Source organism: Vicugna pacos, chromosome 20 (assembly GCF_048564905.1).
Source record: "Vicugna pacos chromosome 20, VicPac4, whole genome shotgun sequence".
Classification (NCBI taxonomy): Eukaryota; Metazoa; Chordata; class Mammalia; order Artiodactyla; family Camelidae; genus Vicugna; species Vicugna pacos.
The window spans coordinates 21,861,030-21,885,363 of record NC_133006.1 but is presented as its reverse complement, the minus strand read 5'-3'; the positions used below and the strand labels follow the sequence as shown (position 1 = coordinate 21,885,363).

At 51.6% G+C, this 24,334-nt stretch overlaps 2 long non-coding RNA genes across 4 annotated transcripts in view; one reads left to right on the top strand and one right to left on the bottom strand.

Moving 5' to 3' along the window:
* The first annotated feature begins 667 nt into the window (after positions 1 to 667).
* On the top strand, positions 668 to 16,564 carry LOC140687722 (uncharacterized). 3 transcript variants are annotated; one of them, XR_012062211.1, is made up of 6 exons: positions 668 to 2,387; positions 4,848 to 4,918; positions 6,061 to 11,924; positions 12,273 to 12,440; positions 15,771 to 15,820; positions 16,365 to 16,564. It is a non-coding gene; the product is annotated as an uncharacterized lncRNA (long non-coding RNA). The 3 variants fall into 3 exon arrangements; XR_012062212.1 differs by lacking the exon at positions 668 to 2,387 and having other exon boundaries at positions 2,397 to 4,918; positions 7,335 to 11,924; XR_012062210.1 differs by lacking the exon at positions 668 to 2,387 and having other exon boundaries at positions 2,397 to 4,918.
* Positions 4,995 to 24,334, bottom strand: part of LOC140687725 (uncharacterized) — a 76,690-nt gene continuing 57,350 nt past the window's right edge. Inside the window, exon 4 of the long non-coding RNA XR_012062221.1 lies at positions 4,995 to 5,114. This is a non-coding gene — a long non-coding RNA (uncharacterized lncRNA). The remainder of the gene's footprint in view (positions 5,115 to 24,334) is intronic.

Here is a 24,334-nt window from a genome sequence, read left to right as displayed (position 1 = left end):
AAAAGTTTCCTTTAAAAAACAGAGAGATAGAATAATGTGAAGCAGTTCCATTGGGCTCCAAGGCCAGTCACTTCTGAGGTCACCTCCCAGAGGTGTTGGACCTCCTTCCAGCCTGCTGGAAACCGCAGCCATCAACACGGCAGTGGTTCTTCCTGCCCAGGCACTGCTCCCGGTGAAGAACTTGCCACCTCTGTCTTCTCCCCCTGCCCTCGCCAGTGAAGGTAAAAGATGTTGAAGATGATCAATCACATCATACATACTCAAGGCCATTTCCCCTTGGGAATCCTCCAGGCCTTGTATCCAGTGTCTCCTGTGGCAAAGCCTATAAGTCTTGCCCTACAGATACTGCTGCCCTAATTGACCCAGCTGCCCTGGATCCACCCAGCGGGATGCCTTTTTCTAATTTGCCCAAAGATGCCCAAGAAATTCTCAACATCCCTGCTCAAAGTCTCTGGGCAAATCTTCTTTAGATCTTACAATGTCTGGCCCAGAACAAAAGGGCAATGTGAGGGTTTTTACCCACATTATTACACTAACAATAGTGACAGTACTTGTGATGGGCATAGAACCTTTTATTTTTCATAGCACTTGTGTGGACATTAATCTGTGCCAGGGCTTTGCCCAGGTTCTGGCAAGGATAGAAGCCTCTCTCCTGGCCATGCTTCCTGTGGCTCCCTGGGGGCTGCCTGGGTAGCCACGAGAGTGAGCTGGTTTGGACAGTGTGGCCAGCCGTCCTTTGCCCTCACTTCTGTGCGTAGTCGGCAGACAGAGGAGACATGTCATTAGTTTGCAAGATGTCTGGGGTTCTGTGCATCCTGCCATCATTCTACCATTGACGGACTCCTTCTGCAGCCCCATTTATTCTTTAGTTCCTACTTTTGATGTTTCTGAAGGCCCTTGAAAGGGGCTCCCGGCTCCCAGACCCTCTCTCCTGGGAGACTTTCTGCCCACGGCGGCCTTGCGTTCAGCTGCCTGTGGCCTCTGGTCATGGGCCTAGACTTTTGTTCTGCAAGACTCATTTTTTTGTTGTTTTTTTCCCCATTTTCAAATATTCTCCAAGGCTTCCTGTGGTGTTTTTCCTCTTTAAACTGTTCCTTTTGATTTTTCCCCCTTACTGTTGGCCACATTTCATCATAGTTTCTTTGACTGAAATGGAGCACCTGAGGGGCCTGTCTGGGAGGTCTCTGCCACCAGAGCACTAAGTGTTATCACGTGGGTATTAAGAGCCTCCATGACATCCTGAGGTCTGTTTCTTTGGATCACAAACCAGCCTCTTCCCTCTCTCTGTGGTTGAGAAAACTCTGTATCGAAAAAGGCAGTCATTTATCTTAACCAAGAGTTATACCTCCGTGTCTCGTTCTGAAGAGGAATCAGCAGTTGGAGCCAGGAGGGTGGAGTTTTATCTTGAGTCATGAAGTAGCAACTGACTGAGGGGAACTCATCGTCCAGAAAATGGTGCAATGGGAAAAGAGAAAGTTCCAGAAAGCTTTGGGAGACACCTCAGGGCAATTAGTAAAATGAGATTTCGTTATTGAAAACCAATCTATTATGGCTCTGTAACAACTGTCTGCTTCTCCATGTATGGAGCTGTTGGTTGAACCAGCCGGTGGGGTATGGCCCTCCTAGCTTCTCCCTTCCTGTAGAATTTCCAGTCCCTCAGAGCCACGGTCATTGGTCAGTTGCCTTCCACTTCATCTCTTCCACCCACTGCTGCAGAGACTGCACCAAACACTCCAAGTCATCCATTTTATTTCTCCACTTGCGACATGTATGTAGACACAGTTACATAGTTCTGTTTTTCTCCTACTTTCCGGGCCTGCCAGTTGTCAGATTTTGTGGGTAAATTTCACTGTTACCCTGATTTTCTTCAAATCCCTTTACATTCCCTCCTGATCACTGCCTGTCATGGGGTAGGTACCAATTTGAATCTCATACAGGTTGATGCCAATTGGCATTTTCTCCAATTTTAGTTGAAAAACTACCCTGATCCCATTTGAGCCTCACTTCCAGCAGCTTAGAACCATTCATCCAACCCATGCATTCAGTCTCAGAGGCCCTGCCATGTCCCGTGTCCTCCAACAGAACTCTGAAGACTTGAGATGAGCCAGACAATTGTAGATGGGAATGCTAGCACTGAAACCAAATCTAGCAGGCAGAGTGGAGGGGCGGGGGTAGAATGAGATGCTGAACTCGGCCTGGAATAAGCAGGGCAGAGAGGACAGCAGCAAGAGCTTGCTGTGTATGTATTATCTGGAGGTGGGAGGTTCTAGAATTCAGGGGCAGGTTAATTAAGGGGGCTGGGGGATGGAGGATGAGGCAGAGAGAGTCAGCTGTAGAAGACCCTAACGTACAGAGACAGAGGAAGAAGTATGATGATTCATGCTGGGGTAGGATGCTCTGTCGACCTGGGGTGGCCAGGAGGATGCGTGTTCTGAGCCTTGGGAGCAGAGAAGAGAGTCTGGGAAATGGTGGACTACGTCTGAGCCAATGATTGGTGATCTGATTAGGCTTGAGCTGCGGGGGCAGGGTTGGGGGAGGGGTGGCTGCCTCACGCCTACTTTGGAGGGCTTGTCTCTGGCTCCAGCTCCTAACCTCCATTCCTCGCTTCCTGAGCCAATGACAGAGTCCACAGCTGGCCTCTTCCTTGGGCACAGAGGTGGCCATGCACTGCCTGCCTCTGCCCCCAAATCCAAATGACCAAAGCCCCTCCCTGCCAGGGAACTTTCCCCAGTTGTTTCCTTGTCCCCAGCAAACTGACTCTAGAACCAGCCAGCCCTCAGCAGGTGTGTCCTCTTGACTGGGCCAAAGAGAGGAGAGTGGCTCAGGCCTCTGCAGCCTAGCCTCCACAAGCCTTCAGAAAAGTAACAAGGAAACAGGACTTCATGGGGTCCTCCTTTGTCCTGGCCCCACGGACTCATTCTGTACTGTCTCTAGAGTGCAGTGACTTTTTTGGTTTTTTCGGTTTGGTTGGTTCTTTGAGTATCTAGGTTATCTACAGCTTCCCAGCCCACCCCTCACTTCTCCCTATCAGTCTGTCCTCTGTCCAAGGCCTCCCTGGGGCCTTCTCCAGGAAGCTTTCCTGGTCCACTCCAGCTCACCACCGTCTTGCCAGTCCTCTGACTACATAGAGCTTTTGTGTCTGCATCCCATATTTTATTGAGTGGTGTATTATAGTCCATTGGTGGCCTAGCTCTGTTTTAACCTCTAAGAGTTTCTTAGGCATTCTTTTCTCTATCTAGCAAGATAATTAACTCTTTGAGGATGGGTCTGACCCTGCTTTTCTTTTAAAGCCCTTCATCCCTCAACCTAGGGGAGAAGCAAAGAGTTTGGGGGGGAAGCTGGCCTGTGAACTAGCTGCCTGTGTAATACTGGTGCTGAGGTCTCAGTATTAAAGGATGCTGAATAAGTCTGGGCACTGGTTACATAGAGGCAAAAATGACATGTGCTCCAACAACTGGCATCTCAGTGGAAAACGGGAGTTCTCCAAGGGCAATGAAATAGCTAGACATGGTGCTGAGGACCATTCGGATGGAAAGTTCAGATGACCCAGGGGGTGCAGTGGGAATGACGTGGTGGGGACGAGGGGACCAAGAGGGGATAGCCTGCTTGGGAAGGAAGTAGACTCAGCAACTGGGCTGAGAGGACAGACTTCAGCGTTTTCTAAGTCAAACCACTGTCTAAGTGGGCAAGCTGGCCTGCTTGGCATTATAGGACCAGGGGGGCCATTAGTCAGTCCTGTCCTACCTAGCCAGGTCAGCTCAGAGGAGGGCTGTGGTGGGGAATGATAGGGTTTGAGGTACAGGGAGGGGAAGGAATGAAGTCCCTCCCAGGGCCCAGAACTGGGGTCCACAGCCAGGCTCCAGGGTGACTGGAAACGGCACAGCCATGGGGCACAGGGTGACCAGTGAATATAGGCTGAATTGAACTGAACGACATGCGTCCTCATCTCATCAGCTCAGCTTAGCTTTCCCCCTCAGAAAAGTCTCTTCTGATGCCCCGCAGCTCCACTTGCCTCCCTCCCCCCACCAAGGCTAGCTTGTCTGGTTCTATTTTCTTCATAGCACTTACTATTATCTGGATTTATCTTGTCCATCTGTTTCCTTGTTGGTTGTCTGTCTCTCCTCCCTGGAAGCTAAAATCCATGCAGGCAGGGTTTGGTCATTCTTGGCTGAAGCTGTACCTTCAGCTTCTAGAATGGTGCCTGACCCAGAGGGGCTCCATGAGTATTTGTTGAATGGATGAACGGGTGGATGACAACAAAGGGACAGACACCAAGTCTGGAGTGGGACGGGGGTCCAATCAAACCTCCTTGACTCTCATCCCAGGACCCAATACAGAGGAGCTCCCAACTGGGAAGAGGGCCTGCCAGGCACTGGGAAGGAATGAGTTCTGGACTAGGGCCAGCCAGCGTTTGCTGACAGATGGGATGCTGAAAGATTTGTGGACTAGAATGCATTTCTAGATTCATTTGAGCCTGAACCCCTGGAGGCAGGGAAAGGGAGGGCCAAAAATGTGTGGTTCTGTTCCCCTGCCCGGGACAGGCCTTCTCTTGAGGGCGCAATAGTCCAGAGGGGTCTCTGGGGGTTGGGGAGGGAGGAGCATGCTCCCAGGCTGTCTGACAGAGTGGAGGTGTGATGCTGGGCACAGTGAGCCTTTGGGGTGTCACAGTCCTTGGGGAACAGTGTCTGGTCCAGCAATGAGCCGTGGGGAGGGCCTTGCACTAGGTACAGGAAGGACAGGGCTTTTGCACTTCCCCTGCCCAGGTGTGGGGTGTCCTGGACGGACCCTTTGACTAGGACCTATTTCTAGTTTTAGCATGGCAGTTCCAGCCTTGTTCTCTTTTCCAGCTGACCACACTGTCACCACTACATCTGGGCCCCCACCTGGCCAATCCAATGAGAAGCCTAAGGAAGAGAAGGTAACTGGCTGACGCTGAGGGTCCCTCGAAGTTCAGGCAGGGCCAGTGGAGGCAGGGATGGGGCAGGGAAGCTCCGAGAAGAACTCAAGATCTTCACTGAGGGCAGTTCTAGAATAGGTTGATGATGTCTTTTTCTCTCTTCTAAGGGCTTCTTTCCCTCTTTCTGTACTTGCCGGAGAGCTCCAATCTTTTATTTCTAAGAGAGAAAATATCCAAGTTTGGAAAGCAGAACTTGAAGCTAATACGGGTCTGGGTGGGGCTATTTGGGGCTGAAGCCCCGCTCCTATAAATGTGTCTGCTGGACAAAACTATATGGAGAGCAAGGGACGGGGTGGCAGATAGCCCTTCTCCCCATCTGTGTTCTCTGCCTTTGGCAGGCCCCTTACCCCTAATGGAAGGTTTCTGAGCATCCCAGAGTGTCACCAAAGAGCGCCTGAGCCTGAGCCTTGGGGAACTTCTGGGGCTTGGTGTCTGGGCTCAGGAGATGCAGAGTGAGGCATGGCTTTGGGTGCTCCACCCTTGCCCAACAGGCATCCATCTGATGAGCTTCGGGGGCCTCCCACATTGCTGTCCCACAAAGCAAGGTGCCCCACAAGGCATCTCCTCTGCATGGACCTACCATCCTCCAAACCTGCCCCCCTTCCCCATGTCACCTTCAACTCCCCATCTGACTCACTTCCCCCTCCTTGTCCCTGTCTCTGTTTGTAATGGGGCTCTTGCCAGTTAAGCCCCACCTTGCTTCCTGGTCCTAGGTCGAATCTCTGTGGGTTCCTTTCTTGCTCAGGCCTCAGGGTCTGGGTGCAGCATCCTCTTCTCTTCACAGCTGCACCCACCTACCCTACCTTCTGGGGCTCCCCTCCCTGCTCTCAGCATGGCCACCAAGGGATGCTCCAGCTCCCTGCTTCTTCGTCACCGGGTCCCAGTTTAGCATGGGAGGTGACAAGTCCTCCCATGCATAAAGGATGGACTTGTCCCATCCTTATAAGATAATTAAGATAATATAAGGTTGTTAGAGACGTCTCAGAAATGATCACAGAGCATTTGTCCCTGACCAAGCAGAAACATCAGTGACTGGGAAGGTCTTTTCTTCTCCTGGGTTCTTTGTGGCCCCCAGGCTCTGATTTCGCTTTCCTACCTCTTAGGATTTTCTGGAGTCTCCTGAAGGTCAACTGAGGTCCAGTTTGTTCTGGATATTGTTTGTGGATTCACAGGCTGCAGGAAGTCAGGAGGACTGGTAGGGGTGCAGAATTAGCCAGTTGGAGCAGCATATGAAGCCTCACTGCAAGTGGGACCACTGTCCCAGATGGTGGGAACGGAGGCAGACAGCCTGAGATAGATGGAGCCATGACAGGTCCACATATCTGTCCCCGGGCCTCTCTGGCAGCCCCCCGGCCCCTATCCACCAGAGAAGACCTGGTAAAGGGTCTCATACAACCCTCTGTGGATGGTCTAGGGGAGGAGGTTTTCCAGGCAGGAACATCCACCCTCAAGGCCTTCAAACGAGGGACCTCCCCTTTGGGACTGATCCTGCTTGACAATCTGGTTCATAAGTGAGGGTAATGGAATCCAAGTTACGGTATCTATCTGGCTGCAAAGGTCTGGGGAAATGCCATTTTTGTAAGGATAAGGTGTTGGGGTTTCTGAGGTTTAACATCACTGCTGTCCTGGTTTCTGGGGACATGTAGGCTTAGGAAGTTAGAGTAAGTGAAAAGGTAAAGGGGATGGAGGACTAAGGGTTAGCCCCCAAAGAACCACCAAAGCAGAAATCTGTCTGCAGCACTGGGGATGCTAACAATGGGACCCTGGGCCCCTCCCTGGCAGAGAGAGTGCAAGAATTGCTTCCTAAGAGTCTGGGTTGGAGTCAGGAAGGAAACCAAAGCACTGTCCCTGGGTGAAGAGCTTGGAAGGTTGGAGGAGCTAGGGGCAGGGCCCTGAGTCAGGACTGTCCAGGGGGCCAGGCCCCCCTGGATCATGACCTGGCCTTGAACTTGGCCTGGATGGCCAGAGACTCTTTGACCTCCACAAGGAACTTACATTCCCCTAGCATCAACTTCCTGGGAAGAGAATATACACAAGAGCAGGGATGAGGCTGGTTTGCAAGTAGAATGGGGCTTTGGGGTCTTAATGGATTAGGACGACATCAGCCTGCCATGGAGGACTAGCCAGATTTCATGCCCCCCAAAATCACCTAGGAACAAAGGAACAAATCCAGGAATGACACCCAGGTAGAGGGGAGGCCCAACATTGTAGCTAAGATTGGAATGTGGGAGTATTCCAATTTGTTCTAGAAAGAACGAAAGAGGCAGTAGAATCCCCAGTTTCTGGTTCCGAGCATTGTATTGGCTGTAATTCCAGGAGTTAACAAACTCAGTTTGGTTCTGAAAGAAGAGTGTCTGACTTCCTTTATGATCCTCAGGAGTACGAGGAGGGCCAGGCTCGGTGAACTGGACCATGGAGTGAGGTCCAGGCAGAAAAGGAAGGGGCACAGCTGACTCGGGGATGGAGAAAAAAGAAAGGGAAACCCCTCTCCAGGACTCACCCAGAGCACAGAGAGCATCATTAGCTGAGTTAGTCCAAAACAAAAGGTGACCCGCCCCATGGCCACCTAGGCACAGATCTGCCCCTGGTCCAATTTTCCTGCAGGCCGAGGGGTCACTGAGTCTGTTTTCTTGATCTGCCCTCATCCCCACGTGCTATAGGCAGGACCCAGAAGCTGTGTGGCTACAGAGGTGCCTCGTTTGGAGGTGACTCCAGTGTGGATATGGGGCTGGACCACATGGAGGCTACAGCTGGCTCCGAGTGCCAGGAGGGGTGTTGCTCAGGCCACGGAAGGAGCCACAGTCCTGCACCCAGGGAGGCCAAGAACTCCACCCAGGGGACTGGAGAAGGCCACACCTGCACCTGGGAGACCCTCCGTTGTTGAATGGGACTGAATTTTAAGTCAGATTGGGCATTTGCACAGTCTTTCTTGAAGCTATAGACCAAATAAAGAAATTTCATTTTCTCTGCCCAATGTTGTGTTGCTTAAATGTTGCAATCCTGCCCCATCAGCCGCCATTATTACTAGGAGATGCTAACCCCTCTACCTCTCACCCTGGCTGCCAGCATCCCCTCCTTCTTTTCAAGGTACTTATATGGTCATTAGTACTGAGAGCAAAGTGCTGATACTGACTGCTCCGCCAAATGGCCGTGGGCGGAGTCCTGTGGCCCTGTGCCCAAAGTCCACAGTGAGTGAATCAAACGTGCCTATCTGGGCCCAAATCCAGCGAGATGGGCCCGGCTGCCTCTCCCCACATCCCCAGCCTCGAGGTCCAGATAATCCCTGGAGGCTGGGTCAGGGAATACCTCCTCAGGGTCTCCTAACTGACTCCCCAGGGGTAGGGGACAAGCCTGGCGGGCAGGGGTTTCTGGAAGCCGCAACCAAGGTAGGCAGGGGAGCCAGACAGACCAGAGTTAGAGATCAGGCAGCCTATTAACCCACTCCCCAAGGGGCTGGTAGGACCAAGGGAACCTCAGCTCAGACTGAGGATTAAAACAGAAAATTGTAAAAGGTTGTAACATCCTTTTAGATCCTGAGATGGGTGCTTAGCCCAGGAGTGTGCCTGGAGGGGTCTCCCAATGGGTCAGGAGTGGGGATGGCACAGAGGTGGGGAAAGGCGATGCCTTCAGTCCCCAGCGAGCAGCCAGGACAATGAAGAGGGCAGATGAGTCTCCCCAAAGATCTTTGCCAGTGGCCCAGGCATAGCACCCATGTCCACTGGGAGAGGAAGTGTGGAGGCTGGCAGGCTGGGGTTGGGGCTGGGGCTGGGGCACAGGCCACTGGGATGTTGTCCATCCTTCTGCCACCGTTAGCATGTTACCTCCTTCCTCGTGGTTACAAGAGGCTGATGGTCCTCTAGGTACCAAACCCAGAGGGGAGGGACAGAATTCCTGATGGGCAGACTGGGCCCTTTTAGGCCTAGCACCTTCTACTTACAGCTCATCAGCTGGTACCACCTCACATGCCAGCCCTGTGTCACTGAGGATGGCCAGGGAGGAGGCCAGCACCCCTGCCAGCTATGTCCCAGCACAGCTGCCTCCCTGTCTCATCCTCCATCCCACCAAAGGCCCTCACACTGAGGGTGGCATAATGGCTTCACCAGCCTTCCTGCTGGCCCCTGAAGTGTTGACTGGCAGAAAGCAAGATGGATATGGCCTTGGCCAGCACAGAGTGGGTGGTGCAGTGTGATCAGATATAGTTTGGGGGAAGCACAGGGTATTGGGAAACAAATAGGAGAGGTGCCACTCCCAGTCTGGAGGGGCGAAGGGCAGGGAGAGCTTCCAGGAGGTGGAGACGGCTGAGCTAAGACCTAAAGATGGACAGAAGCAAGCGAGGGGAAGGAACTGGGGAGGGCGGCAAAGGACACAACTAAGAAACAAGAAGGAATTCAACTGGAGGGCCAGGCGGGGGCGCGCAGGGCAGAGGTGGGCAGTGTGGGCTAGAGAAAGGTCTGGACCTGCAGGGGGCGCCAGGGGCAAAGGGCCAATTAGGAGCCTGTTGTGGTTAGAAAAGCAGGGGTGACTGACGCCTGAGCTCAGGCAACAATGGAGATGGAGAGAGACCTGGGAGACAGACTTGAGGGGCTGGGGTGCAGGGGGAGCAGCTGTTTTACTTTTCTCACCTGTATAAACAGGATAAGAATCATTCACTCACTCGCTCATTCATTCATTCATTGAGCAAATATTTTTGGGCCACAGTCACATGCCCAAGGCCTTGGGAATACATCTGTGAACAAGACAGACAAGCACCCACCTCCCTAAGGCTGATGTTCCAGCTGGGAGGGTGGGGGAGAAAACAAAGAAATGTTACGTTCAACAGCTGTGGGTGTATCGAAAGAACTAAAATCAAAGGATAGTATAGCAGATCTGCGGGCCCAGGCAGGCCGCTTCTTCTCTGGGGTCAGGGTGGCCGCCACGGGGCTGGGCTGAGCCTCCCTGGCCCTTGAGGAGGGAGCCCTGTGGGTACGGGGTGAGGTGGGTGTGGGAGCTGTCCAGGCAGAGGGGAGAGCAGGGGCAGGCCTAGCTCTCTCCATTGCTATGGGGTCCTTGGGAAGACGGCCATCAGGCCTCAGCTTAGCCCCTGCATCTAAGGCCCTGTGAGGACCAAGGGTGGTGCCCACACTGGGAAGGAGAGGGTGAAAGGGGCTGACATGCAAGGGAGGTCAGGGAGGGCCGAGGACAAGAGGGGGCTAGATAGGCCCTCTCTAGGTGCTAACTAGAGGCTAACTAGCAGCCTGCCTGACCTGTTGGGATGTGTGGTTGGTTGCAGTGTGGTGTCCAGCAGTTTGGGGAGAGGGGCCTGGAGGGCACAGGTACTGGAGTATTGACTTGATGGACATGGGGACATGGCCCAGACAGCAGGCCCAGCAGCCTGAGGTACAGAGGACCACAGTGAGGTCAGGAGCCCCGACCAAGGGAAGAGGGGGGAGTGGACTTGGGTCACTTTCTGGGGGAGCAGAATCAGCGAGTGGGAGAAGCCGGGTGGATTTGGCGAGGGGTATGGCCACCGAGCCCGGCCCCAGAAGAGGTTACCCACACCACAGTGCTTACGTCCGCTGTTCCAACACCCAGGCACCCAGTTCTGCTCCATCTTGGCCCCCCAAACCTCTCTTTGGGCCTCAAAACTGTGTCTCTAAACATATTCAGCCCCACTAGTTCCTGAAATGGAAATTTGAGGGGGAAAACTTTTGTTTGTTTAAGCTATCATAAAAGAAGATAGTTATTCATAGATTTTTATGAGGAACTAGATAATTTCACAAAGCACTTTTGATGGGGAAGAGAAAGATGGGAAGAGTCATTAGCATTTACTTAGTGCCTACTTAGTGTGCCCCCCACCCCGCCCCATGGGTGGGCAGCCACCTACTCCCCTTCCAGTTCTCAGCCACTCTGAGTGAGCACAGGACAGCCACTAAACATGCTTTTTGCCCAGAGACACATCCTAACCCCGCTGGGCCCAGGGATGGAGGCATAGCCCTGGCAGCCTCCCACTTCTGACTGCCTTCTGAACCCTGAGTAGAGCCGAGAGGTGGAGGAGGTGCAAGGAGGTGCAGGTTTCATTTGCCCAGGATGTGGGAGAGGCCAAAAGGCAGTGGGAGCTGGAGGGAGCCTGTGTGCACGAGAGGTTACACTGGAAGAGGGGAGGGAGCAGCTGGGAGAGGCTGAGCCTGAATGGGCGGGTTGGGGTGGCTCTGCAGGGCTGGGATGCACCTCTCAGGGCTATGTGATAGCCCTCTGGGTCCCCTCCACGGTACTTCCCACCTGGGTTTTATAGCAAGCTTTATCTGCCCCTGAGCCTGGCACATCACCAGGTGACCCAGCAGTGAGTGAGTGGCAGCCCCACTGCTTGGCAGCTCTGGGCCTTGGGCAAGTTCCTGACCCCTCTGAGCCTCACTACCCTCCCCTGTAAAATGAGGACAGCATGTCTCTCATGGGAGCTGTATGAGGGAAAAACATGACTAAACATTTCCAATTCTAAGCATAATGTCTGACATATAACAAGTGCTCAGGGAAAACCGAGCAATCACAGTAGGATTTAGGGTTCATGGAGCACAGATGGCCCTGACCTCCCTTCTACCCCTGCCATTCCCCACCCAGCCCATGCTTCTGATCCCACCAAACTGCCAGCCTCTCTCCAGATGCCCCCTGCCCCTTTGTGGTCTCTGCTTTTTGTTAGTCTAAGTTCCATGGGTCTGAAATGCCCTTGCAATTGACCTTGCCCTTACCCTTGCCTCAGGCCTCCCTTCCACTCTCCTTTCCTCCATTTAAGCCCCATGGCTACCTCCCTGTCTCCTTCTGGATCTCCTCCCCTCCCACCCACAGGAGCGCCCTGGGAGCAGGGCTGCTAGCTCCTGGCTGCATCCTTAGCTGCACACACCTATGCTGTTGAAGCTGGCTGTCAAACTCCAAGGAGGACCAAGTGAGAATGCTGAGTCCCAACCCCAGGAGCAGGGAGAGTCTTGTTGGCCAGGTAAGGAGACCTCAGTCTGCCCAGGCTCCCCAGGTTCCCGGATTCCAAGACCCTTCTGCCCATCACCCCCACCCCACCCCCCATGCCTCCAGGGGCCTTCAGGGCCGTGGCGCGTGGCAGCTGGCAGCAGCTGTGGTCAGGAGTCCTTCCCCCCTCACCAACATGGATCATCCTGACTGTCAGGGAGTCCCATAGTCACCACAAGACAGCCATCCCCTGCCTCTCTTATCAATAGAACCCTGCTTTTTAGGCAGAAACAAACTGCTTGCACAATTGCACAGTCCTCCTTGGCAGCCAGGTGTGGCCATGTAACTGGCCACGCCAACAACAGCCATTTGTGGATTTCAGCAAATGTCTCAAAGGGATAAGCAGGCTCCGCTCCTGCCCCTGGCTGGAGGGCTGACAAGTCATGGCTGCAGTCTCTGACCATGCAGTGGGAGCCACGTTGTGAAAATGGCAGTGCAACCAGAGAGCCGCAGTGCCCCCAAGAACCAGCCCTGGACTGCCCATGTGAAGGTGAGAAAAAAACGTCTATCTTATGTAAGCTGGTATCACTTCTCTGCAGGCAAACCTGGTCCTGACACACTATCCTCTGACCCCCTACTTCCTCCCTTCCTTCCACCAACAACCGTGAAGCACCTGCATGTGGAGAGCAGAGCAGGGACAGGAAGTGGCTACAGGCGATTTAGAAAGTGCAAGAGTGCCAACGAATAGGGCCATGGAGGTGTTGCGGGCAGAGGAGGACAGAGTGTGGGGAGGATCTGTCAGTGCAGGGGTGGTGGGCAGAACCTTCCAGAAGAGCAGGGGGAGTAGGAACTTTCCCCTTCCCATGGTTGCCCCAGTTCCCTGGAGGGCCCAGTGCCCTCCCTCACCTCTCCGCTAGCCCGTCAAGGCCAAGTTCCCCTCTCTGATGAGGTAGCAGGTGAGAGCAGGGATGCTGGTCTGGTGAGAGGGGGCTGAGATGAGAGTCTGAGGTGGTGAGGGGAGGAAGTATCTCCTCAGACCTGTGTGTTTTTCCCCAATCAAGGCAGTTTGTCTAGAGGTGACCACGGCGCTCCCACCTCATTCCTCAGCCCTTGTGCTATCCACACAGCTCAATTCTTAGAAGTGGGCCCCCTCTGGGTCCCCACTGAACTCAGTTCAGCAAACACACACAGAGCCCTACTGTATACACGACAAGTACACAGGGCCACATGCTAAGGACATAACTCAAAGCCCTTCCCTGCAGCGCCCAGGACACCCCGCCCCGGCAGGCTGCCCCAGGACAGGGGTGTGCTGGTAAATGTTTAACAACCAGTTCTCCAGAAGAAAATGCCCCGGTTTTTAGTATTTGCAGATTTCTGTGGTCTAAATCATCCACCATGGTGATGCTAAGCCTTGAGTATGAAGAGCCTGAATGTGGCTCTCAGGAGTGGCTCCAGCACATCACTGCCAGGGGCTTCTCATCGCCTGTCACCAGTACCCGCCTCTACCATGGTGTCTTGGCCCTGAGCCCACAGGTTGCCTGGCCTGGTCTGTAGTCTTCCCACCAGACTGTACCTTGTCCGTGGCAGGTCAGCCACAGCCACTGGATAAAGCATCCTCTTGAGATGCTCCCCCCCCTTGACTTCTGCCACCGCCACCCACCCCTTCCAGGCTTTTTCCTACTCTGCCATGGATTTTCCTTACCTCCTTGTAGTCAGAAGGCACTGTTCCCCAGCATGTGGAGCCGGGAGTCTAAGTTCTCCCTCCCAGGCTCTCTGCCCCGCCCCCAAGCAGGGCTTCCCCAGCTGTCTCCTTTCTGGCCTCTCCTCCCCTCATCCCTGCAGCTCTGCTACCAACCCCCTGCCTGTCCTAGGGAGGCCTCCATAGACACTTGCTGAATGCCACTCCTGGAAGACCGCACTGTTCTGTCAGCTCTCTGGTGGCGGCCACAAACTGTTGTCTTCAGGAAAGGGTGGAACATTCCCCTCAGCCTCCATGCCTGGCTCTCCCGTCCCAGTTCCAAGGCACCCAGGCATGAGCTGCTCCATCTCCAGACAGCTCAGAGCCAGGCACCCATCTGACCGGCAGCCTGAGGCACTGAGGCTTTCTGGTCCCTGAGTGGGACACTGATCTGGGCCCCCAGCCCCCAGGCTCCAAGGTGCCAACCCTGCAAGGGAGCTGCTTAATGACCTTGGGAGCTGTAATTACACCCCAGGGCCTGCTCTTAATAACCACGTATTCTCCCTGTCAATGTGCCTTAATTGAAAATGAGTAGGCGACACAAGTTGCTGTGAAGTTGGCTGGCAAGCCCTTAACGTGATATTAATTGTAGTAATTAGTAGTCACTTTGTGTTGGAGTCATCTATAAATAGGGGGTCCATTAGTTTAGCAAAAGAGCGTGATTTAAAATGCAAATAAAAGCCCAATTAGACAGATAAATCACTCCTCTTTCCCAGCAAATTATCATCTTATGGGAAGGCAGGGATAGCAGCCACTTTGAGGATGCATTGGTCAGTTCAGGGGTTCTGGAGTCTTATATCACCTGAGCAACCCATCGGGGACACTGTCCCTTTAAACAGGTTTGCTCTGGCTCCCTCAGGAGGCTGTCATTCTTGGGACTCAAACTCTATTCTTGTGACTGGTGGTCAGGCCAAGTAGCTCCTCCCCCATCTGCTGATTGGTTCCCTCTGGAGACACAGGAGTACTTTTTAAAGGAACAATAGCATAGTGCACCTCTAGGTGCTGGGAGAATGTGGTGTGGGAGGGGGTCCGCTCTTTGAATGTAGCTCTTCACATTCCAGAGTGAACCCACTGATGCCATGTGTTGTCCTGTGACCCAAAAGAGTTTAAAAAAATAGCACAACATTGTTCTGGGGGTGGACAACTTACTCTCCACTTCCTACTCCCTTCCACAAAAAAAAAAACACCTATGGAGATTGTTGGAAATAAATACACACACACACACACACACACCCGCAGAGCATTTCTCATAGGCTTTGGGCAACACTGGAGGTGGAAGTACTAGGTGGCAGCTGAGGAGGCGTTAAGAGGGCTCAGCCTCAAGGCCAGAGGGAAGATTGCCTCCTACTTAGCTTTCATTTGATCAGCGCTTCACTAGTTCCCAACACCTTCTCCCAGGCTAGTGTTTCCAGTCTCACAGTTAGGGGGGACCCTGAAATGTGACTGGATGTGGATGCTGGTACTCCCCTCTCAGGTCCCTGGAACTGCCAGAGAGCTGGTGTTCAAAGCCCAATCTGAGTTCGTCCCGCTGCCATTTTCACCTGCCCTCCTACCCCATCCTAGAGCCTTTAGGGGCCAGTAAGGCTGACACTCTCATAGTATTTACATTTTAATGAAAGCTAAAGTTATAAGATAAAGCAGCCATTCCTGAACCCAAGTAAGAACAGCAATTGTTTTCTCCAACAGGAGTTTTCACTGTTATCCAAGACGTGAGGGGAACACAGGCAATTTGAGAGTACAATCCTTTAATTTATCCTTTGATTGTCCTTTTGTGACACAGTGCTCACAACAAGTGATTTTAGTACTTGTGATTTTTAATGTCCTAGTTGACAGAGTAAAATACTGGCAACCCTATGTGGATCTCCAAAATAGTTTTTGGAAATTTTGCCAGGGTATAAAATCCAAATGTCTGGGAGCTGCAGAGCTAAAAGACTGAATCAGGGACTTGAGGCCAGATGAGTCAGCTTTGTAGCTGTGTGCATGGGGGCTGGGGGGAGAAGAGAGAGAGGTAGGGCTGGTGAAATAGGGACGTTTGTCAGCAGAGATTGCCTTCTCTCTGAAATAGCACAAGAAGATGACTAGATCATGGATAAGAAACTAGGAGACCCAGACACTGTCTCATTCGATCTTGTTATATTACAGGTGAGGAAATTGAGGTCCAAGGAGGGAAAATGACCAGGCCAAGCCACACGGTGAGTTAGCAGCCTAGGCCCAGGCCATCACACACTGAGGGCAGCTCCTCCCTCCCTCACATGCCCCTTCTCCCTGTGTTGGCCCCTAAAGCAGACATTGGAGCAGATGTCATAGGAGAGGTGGGGTCTACCTTGGCCTGTTACTGAAACCAGAGTTCTTCCTTAGCAGGGACCATTTGTTTACTTCCAGAAAGTATAAAACAGCCCTGCAGACCAGTAGATCAAGAAGTTCCCAAAGGAACAAAGACCAGACTAGAGAGCAAGCAGACAAGGCCACTCAGGCCAGCCTGTTGTAGTGACAGCTCTCACCCTACTTCGACCCTCTCACCTCCTAGATAAAAACTAAGATCCCAGGAAGTGCTTGGCGGTGCCCAGCCCCAGACTGGTCTCTGCTCTTCCAGCCTCTCCTCCAATTCACTCAGCGCCGACCCAAACCCTCTGAGGCCCCTCTCAGAGCTTATCTTTCCAGATGCCCTGGGGATCCTCTGGGGGTGTGTTCTCCTTTGTTGCAGCAAGCTAAATAAACCTAATTTTTAAATTACAGATGTGATCCTGGTGGCATTTGGTTGTTGGGCTTTGCGCATCCAACAGACATTTAAACCACAGCGTTCCAGGCAATGATGTGGTGAAGAAAAGCAACAGAATCCGAAACCGTGTGGCTTCAAGACAGACATGAAATGTGATCAGTGGAATAGAATCGAGAGTCCAGAAATAAAATCATGTGTTCACGGTTAACTGATTTCAGTAAGGGTGCCAAGACCATTCAATGCAGGAAGGGAATAGTTTTTTCAACAAATGGTGATGAAACAACTGGGTAGCCACATGCAAAAGAATTAAGTTGGATCCTTACCTCACATCATAAACAAAAAGTAATGCAAAATGGATCAAAGAACTAAATGTAAGAGCTAAAACTATAAAGTTCTTAGAAGGGGACGTGGGGATAAATCTCCATAACAGATTTGGCAATGGATTCTTATGTATGACATGAAAAGCACAAGCAATAAATAACAAAAAAATAAATTGGACTTCATGAACATTAAAAACTTGTGTGCTTCAGAAGACACTATCAAGAAAATAGAAAGACATGCCATAGAATAGGAGAAAGTATTTGCAAATCAGATATCCAAAAAGGGACCTGTATCTACAATAAACAACTCCTACAATCAATAATAAAAATAGACAATCCAATTTAAAAATGAACAAAATATCTGAATATTTTTCCAAGGAAGATATACAAATAGCCAATAAGCACATGAAAAGATGCTTGACACTGTTAGTCATCAGGAAATGCAAGTCAAAATCACAGTGAGATCCTACTTCACACCCACTAGGATGGCTATGATCTAAATACCAGATAACAAGTGTTCAGGAGATCTAAACCCTCAGACACAGGTGTTGGGAATGTAAAATGGTGCAGCCACTTTGGAAAGTCATCTGGCATAAAAAATGAAACATAAAGTTGCCATATGACCCAGCAATTCCACTAATATTAGGTATACACCTAAGAGAGGTGAAAACCCATGTCCACACAAAAACCTGCACATGATTATTTATAGCAGCATTATTGACAGTAGCCAAAAGTTGGAAACAAGACAAGTATCTGATGCATGAATGAGCAAAACGTTGTCTATCCATACAATGAAATATTATTCAGCTATAAAAAGGAGTGAAGTACTGCTTCATGCTACAACGTGGACGAACCTTGAAAACATCATGTTAACTGAAAGAAGCCAGACACAGAAGGTCACATAGTGTATGATTCCATTTATATGAAATGTCCAAAGTGGGAAAATCTGTAAAGACAAAGTAGATTAGTGGTTGCTGGAGGGGTGGGGGTGGAATGATAGCTAAAGGGTATGGGGCTTCTTTTTGAGGTGATGAAAATATTCTAAACATTGACCAGTGATGGTTGCATATCTCTGTGATTATACTAATTCAATGTCTACTATTACATTGTACACTTTAAGTAAGTAAATTGTATGGTATGTAAATTCTATCTCAATAAAACAGTTTAAAAGAAAATATGGGTGACAGTGTAACTCAGTGGTAGAGGGTGTGCTTAGCATGCACGAGGTCCTGGGTTCAATCCCCAGTACCTCCATTAAAAATAAACAAACTTAATGACCTCCCCCCAGCAAAGGAAAGAAAAACAATTTAATAAAAAAAAAAGTAAAAGAAAATAGACTCAGGCCCTTCCCCATGGAAGCTCCATTCTAGAGAAGGTCGGCATAAAACAGACCACCCCACGAATGTATAGTGTCCACTGATACAAGGACTATAATGGAAAAGCAGAGAGAGCTGTGAGACCAGGCAGGGATGGCTGGGGAGCAGGTGTCAGCAAAGGCTGCTCTGGGGAAGTGACTTTTTTAAATGTCTTTTTTATTTTATAGATTTACTAAGCTATATTTTATATACATTTTATATATCATAAAATTATTTATATTTTATATATCATAAAATTCACCCATTTTCAAATGTACAATTCAACAATGCTTAGTAAATTTACTGTGTTGTGCAACCATCACTATAACCCAGTTTTAGTTTAATCACCCCAGTAAGATTCTTTAAACCTATATACAGTTAGTCCCATTCCTGGCAACCACTAACCAACTATCTGTGCATTTGCCTTTTCTGGAAATTTTATATACGTGGAATCACACAGTGTGTGATGTCATATGTCTGGCTTCTTTCACTTAGCATATTTTGAAATCCATGTCATAGCAGGTACCACTGGTTAATGCCGTATTATTACTGAATACTCAATTGGATGGATGGACCTCATTTTGTTCATCCATCCCCTGGGTGATGGACAATTGCTCCCAGTTGGGAACTATTATGAACAAAGCTGAAATAAACATTTCACAGCTAGTCTTTGTGTGGACCTGTATTCCCATTTCTTGGGTAGATTCCTAGGAGTGGAATTGCTGGACCATGTGATACATTGAACTTTTTAAAAAATGACCCCTCTATTTTCCAAAGTCTCATCATGTTACATTCTGTAGGAAAGTGATATTGAAGCTGAGACCTAATGATGAGAAGGAGCCGGGCCTGCACTGTGCTGGGGAGGGCGATACAGCAGGGCAGACAGGGATGGGCAGCGCACAAGAAGGCCCGGGAAGGTGAATGCTTACCTGGGTAGAGCAGCTGGTTCCCTTCGGGAAATGGGTAAAATTCATTATATTGAACCACCTGGGAGAATATGAAAAAGAGTCTGTCCGAGAGAACGAGGCCCCAGGGGTAGGTCAGTGTGTATGCTGGGTGTGTGGGGTAAACGTGGGAGAACAGGACCATGTGACATGTTGGAAGTTGGCCATTCAGGGCACAGCTGGAGGAGACAGCACCAACTTTGGAGTGAGGGCGACCTGGGTTGAATTCCAGCTCAATCTCTGATAGGTTGGGCATGTTTCCTAACCTCTCTGAGCCTCAGTCTCCTTGGCTGTAAAATGGGGCTAACGTCACCCTGTCATAGGAGGCTCTGAGAACTGGCAATCACATGTCATGTCAAGAACTTGGCTGGAAGGGACCAGAAGCAGCAGATGTGCTGCGGGGAGCTCCCCAAAAGTTCAGTGCAGCTGAAGTGAGGACGGAGGGCTCATCTTGGGGGCCTGGGGCCTGGAGGCTACAACTCTACCCTGGAGGCAGTGAGAAACCACTGGAGGACTCTTGAGCTGGCCATGGTGGGAGGCCCTGGTGACTGGGCAGAGAAGGGGCCTGAGCAGGGAAAGACAGAGGAGGGGCCAAGTCATTAGGAGGGGATAAGTCATTAAGAGGGGACTGCATGAACCCAGGCAAGATTATAAGAGCCCGGAGGAGGCAGTGGGAGAGGATGTTAAGGGAGTGGAGGGCTGGCTTGGTGATGGAGTTGGGGCAGGGCTTAGGGGAGAAGTCTAGCCTGTCTCCAAGTATCTGGCTTAGGCTAAACACATGGAGGGAACTGAAGGCTGGGACACAGAATGGAGTGGAAAGAAGGCCAGAGGCAGTGAGGTGTTCCATTTGGACACACTGGGTTTGAGGCGTCTCTGGAGGGCACCCACCAGCTCCATGACAGATTGCAGACAAGAGGACCCTGTTTCCAGGAGACTCAGGGCGTGGACTCATGTGTCCTCAGGGGCGGTCCCCTCAGGCCTTGGCACAGACGTGCCTGCTGCCACTGATCTTAGGGAAGAGTCACTCTCCTCCCTCATCCGTCTTGCTACAAGCCCAGAACAGATCCTTCCTTTATTCCCATCCTCCCTGTAGGGTCCCAGCTGTGGATTTCAAAAGTCCCTGAAAGTTTGGGAATAAGTGTCTCTTGGCATGGAGGCTGGATTCCCTGGAATGAGCGTTCCAGGAGACCAGGCTTCTGATGAGCCAGCCTTGGAAGTCATGTGGCATCAGTTCTACCAGATGGTTTGGGCCAATCCAGGTTCAAAAGCAGGGGACTACACAAGGCCAGAAGACCCAGAGGTGTGGTGTCACAGAGACAGGAGGCTGGACCACAGACAAAGTTTGGGCATGAGCAGCAGCATGTACATGCTGATCAAAAGCCCAGAAATGGACGAGTTCTGCGTGCACTTGAGCATGCGTGAGGCATGGGTGTGTGTGTGGTGTGGGGGTGTGTGTGTGTGGTGGGCGCTGTGTGGTAGGTGCAGTGTGAGGTAGTATCTGTGCCTGTACAAGGTTGGGAGCTGGAGGGTGGCAGAGAATAAGTGGGATTCACGGGAGGGATGTGTCCTTCAATTAGCCTTCAAGTGTTGGACTCCCTTTTCTGCTGCCTCCCACTTTCTTCCCTTAGCACCTCTGCCACCTTCAGAGCCACCCCAGCCACTGTCAGGCAGCCCATGGTCCCTCCTCGCGCTGCACTCACTGAGGGCAACAGGCCCAGGTGGAAGCCCTGCAATGAGGCGAATGGGGATCATGGAGGCCTCTGCCTCGTCAGCAGTTCCCAGAGGACACCGGTCTTGTCATAGGAGGCCTCCAGGGAGGGTGTGGGGGTGTAGCCCACCTGCCCGGGGTCTGGGGTGTGATCTATGCAAAGGTCCCTCAGCCAAAAGTCAGGAGTCCGGGGTCCAGTCCCGCCACGTGACTGTAAGTAGATCATTTGCATTCTCTGAGCCAAATAAAAGAACTGAATTAGATCCCCTAAGATTCCATCCAGAGTCCCAGGGTTGCACAAGGCTCCATTCAGCCCCTCTCGTACTGTCTCTCTTTCATTTGTGCTCTCCTACTTTCTCAGGTGAAACCACTGGGCTGCAGAGGCAGGAAAGCACCTAAGCTCCAGAGGTCATCTCAGGCAGCCCCCTGCAGGGGTGCCAGCGTCATCTCTGTCTGAGCCAGAGGCCCTCATCTGTCAGGCAAAGCCCAGTGGCTGCAGGGAGGGAGCAGAGGGGGAGTTAATCTTCCCTGGAATATTAATGGCCCCGTCAGGAGTGCTGGGGACGAGCTGAGCAGCAATCTGCCTTTATTAAAGAGGCGGGCGCCAGCTGGAGCTCAGGGGCCCCGGGAGACAGAAGACGAAAAAGCAAAGGCAGCGGGAGGAGCCAGGGGGACTGGGCGGCAGGTGGGCAGCGGAGGGGGTGCCCACTGCCACCTGGGCCTCAGAGTCCCCTCCCACCCTCCACCACTCCATTACCCTCTACCCCCACCTCCTCACCTCTTCTGCCCCTTCCTCCAGGAAGACTTCCGGCAGTCATGCTTGTCTGGGACTCCCGGACAGCCTCCATTTGGACTGTGCTTGTCACCCAGACTTGCTGCCCTCCCTGTAATGGTCTAACCTGGTGGTTCTCAGCCCTGCTGCACACTAGAATCAGCTGGAGCACTTTAGCCATCCTGAGGTCCCGCCCACACCCAGGGATCCTAATTGAAGCAGTCAGGGGAGGGCCTCATTGCGGATATTAACATGTTGTTAGTTGTCCAGGTGCTGCCCAGGGCTTCCAGGTTGAGAAGCACTGCCTGACCTGGGGGATCCCCCTCACCTCTACCAGCACCCAGTTGCGGCTACCAAGGGTGCTTACACTTATGTGTGCTCACTGAGAGCCAGGCCCAGTTCTCCATGCTTTATACACTTACTAACCCCCTACAAGAACCCAGGGACTCAACTATTATGCCCCAGTTTATAGATGGGGAAACTGAGGAACAGAGAGTTTAAGTAACTTGTCCAAGGTCACACACACACAGGCAGTGGGGCTCCAAACCTGGGCTCTTAACCACTCTGCCTGGAACCTGCGAAAGGGAGTTGGTGAAGAGAAAGGCTCAAATCTCAGATCCTTCGGGAGGAGACACAGGACAGTCCAGCCAGCTCACTAGGAACTGAGTTTTTTTCTGGAAACAGATGCAAGGGACTCAAGTCAGGTGCTGGGGTAGGGAGCAGTGGGGGTCAGAGGGAGAGAGCAAGGCGTGGTGACAGCAAGCCTGGGCAAGCCTGATCAAAGGCCTGGGCAGTTCTCAAAGAGCTTCCCTTCCACCATTTGCCTGGCGGCCCTCTGAGGCCGGTTTCAATGCTGGTATTACTGATGGAGAAACAGAGGCTAGGAGTGGTGCGGGGCCAAGCCAACCTCTCAAGCTGGCGTGGATAGGGGCTGCCAGGGGCTGCATGTGAGAAGGTGCACAGCACAAGAGTTTCCTCCTTGACTCAGCGTGTGTGTGCCCGGCGTGTGGGGTGTGCAGGCATTGGGGGAGGCACACGTGCCCTGAGCACACCTGGATGCCTGGCCCCGTACCTCACACCAGGGCCCTGAGGGCATGCACGCTCGGGAAGCAGAGTGCTCCGACTTCATGGGCCATTGGTTCCCCTATGAATAAGCCAGCGTGGGAAGGAGGCATCGTTTAGCCAGCTCTCACTCCACTTAAATATTTAAGTCACTATCGGCGCAGGGTTATGAAGCTGAGATTAACCACTGGCCCTGTGGCTGGAAGCAATATGTATTTTGTATTTTTTTCTCTTTCTCTTGAGCTTTTTTTCTGTTCACCACATTGAATCAATTTATTAAAGTTACAATCGATTTGTTCTGATTCCCCAACAGTGAAGAAGAGAAATGAGGCCTTGGGGCTCCAGGGCCAAATTTCACTCATTACAGTGAACCTGCAACAGCCAGAGGGGGCCCCGCCAACCCATCGCATGACATCTGCCCCACTCACCACTGAGCTGTCCCAACCCTCCAGTCGGGAGGCTACCCACAGTTCCCAGGAGATGGGGACACGCCCACCCCCAGCTGCATCCTGAACCCTGGAGCCCCCTGTCTCTGACCCCAAACATTTCAAATTGAAACCAGATTCTAGACCCACCTGCCACTCCAGAAGACGTCACAACATTTACAGTTTGCTGAGCTGTGCTTTCCAAGGCAGAACTCCACAGGATGGTGAGTAACAGACACCTCACTCCCACCCTCCAGCACTGTGCCTTGGATGCCTCCATTGGAATCATAGGTCATCAGAGAAATGACAATACCGGCTCACATTTATTTAGAGTTTCCCAGCAGGTGCTGTTGTATGAACTCACCCATTGGCGTCGATACTATGATTATCTCCCTTTTATTCACGGAGACACTGAGGCTGAAGAGGTTAAGTGGCTTCCCCAAGGTCACAGAGGCAGGAATGGTTGTGGCACATATAGTGGATGCACCAGCCAAAAGCTATTATCAAGCCCCTGTTCTCTTCCTTCCTTTGTGGCTGGAAAGCTTAAATGCTCATCTTCCCAGCCTTGCTTGCTGCTAGGAGTAGCCCTATGATGCAGTTTTGGCCAATGAACAAGGGGTAAAAGTCCTAGGAGCAAGCACCTCTTTCCAAATAAAGAGAAAAACCTACTAGACGAGGACCCTTCACCTCCTTTTCCCCCACTCCTCTCTGGTTGCCCTTTTTCCTTCCCCTTACTTAAGCAGAACACACACGTGATGACCAGAGGTGCAGCAGTCACCTTGTAACCACGAGGAGAAAATCATTTGCTAAATATGATGGAGCAGGAAAACAGAAGGATCACAGGTCCCAGTGGTATCCTTGAGCTACTGTACCAGCTCAGGGCTACCTTCTCCCAGACTCATTCTTGGATGAGCCAAATAAATCCCCCCTTGTTTAAGCCTCTCTACCACCATTTCCCATTACTCACTGCCGAATGCACTCCAGGCTAATAAGATTCAAATACAAGCACTTTGGCTCCAGAGCCCCTAATCACAGCAATCTTGTCCCACATGTCACTGAATTTGTAGAGGACATACTTGGAGGCTCTGCGAGATACACCCTCTTTGGGATCTCCTCCCACCCCTAACTGAAGGGCAGTTTACGCCAAGTAACTTGGCAGCTGCCTGAGTGCAGCTCATTGGCTTCAAAGTGGACACCTGACCAAGAGCCAAGCCAATTAGATTCTTCCTCAAGAATTTGAACCAAGCTTGGCACTTGCTCTCACGTGGAGAACATGATGATGTGCTGCTCAGATCCCTATTTAGGGCTGCTGATGGGAGACACTGCTCAGCTGTCGCCCCTTTGAAGGGCGAGCCTCACCCTCTCAGGAAACCCAACCCATGATGCAAGAGCTGGAAGGAC